Source organism: Plasmodium relictum (assembly GCF_900005765.1).
Source record: "Plasmodium relictum strain SGS1 genome assembly, contig: PRELSG_99_v1_3, whole genome shotgun sequence".
NCBI classification, from domain to species: Eukaryota; Apicomplexa; class Aconoidasida; order Haemosporida; family Plasmodiidae; genus Plasmodium; species Plasmodium relictum.
The window spans coordinates 12,425-13,380 of NW_021628797.1; positions in this window are offsets into that span (position 1 = coordinate 12,425).

The following is a 956-nucleotide window of genomic DNA, read 5'->3' on the forward strand; positions in this document are numbered from 1 at the left end:
AAAGCCATTAAACAGGAAAATAATAAATCAATACTATAGCAAAGGTATTGAACAGACAATTTGATAAATCTAAAGGTTAATAATACTTTTATTGAAAACAATTCCATTAATATCGTCTTCATAATTAAAGAATAAGTGTTTTTATCACCATTAACAAATATATTCGTATATCTTCTTTCTTCATTATCTTTATATTAATAACTTTCAATTTTTTTTATAATAATCAATTTATGAGCATTGCTATTAAAATTTACATTTTTATTTTTATTTTAGAGAAATTTTTTTAATTTCTTTCTAAGTATTTTAATGTAATTTTACGTAAAATTTCTTATTAACTTGAAAATTTTCATAAATATTTTATTTAGGAAAAAATATAGAAAAAAGATAATAAAAATTAGAGAGCTAACTAATAAAAGATATTATTAGCTTTTTATATAATAAAAGTTAGCTGTTCATAGAAAAATAGAGAATTTACTCATACATTCGCTAGTTAAAAAAAGATAACAATTTTTTTTTATGTATGTTAATTTTGTTAAGTTTATTTTTATTCATTTAAAAAAAAAAAATATTTTTTTTTTTTTTTTATAATATATAATAAAAGATTTTCAATGAAAATATTTTTGTAAACTATTTGTTGTCATATTAATTTATTAATTGGCCTTTTAATGACTTTTCTAGAGTATTAAACAAACAAATTAATAAAGAGAATGTATAACTAAATATACGGATTTATATATATATATAGTTTTTATGATGTATAATATTTAATTGAGTTAAATATTGTTGCATATTTTAGTAAGTTTATTAATTTATTCAATGTTATTCGCAATATAAATTGATTACAACAAAAAGATTATTAATTTTATCTTTTATTTTTATAAAAGATAAATATATTTTTATTTACTAAAAATTTTTCTCACCTCCAAAAAAAAAAAAATAGTTTTTTTTTTTTTTTT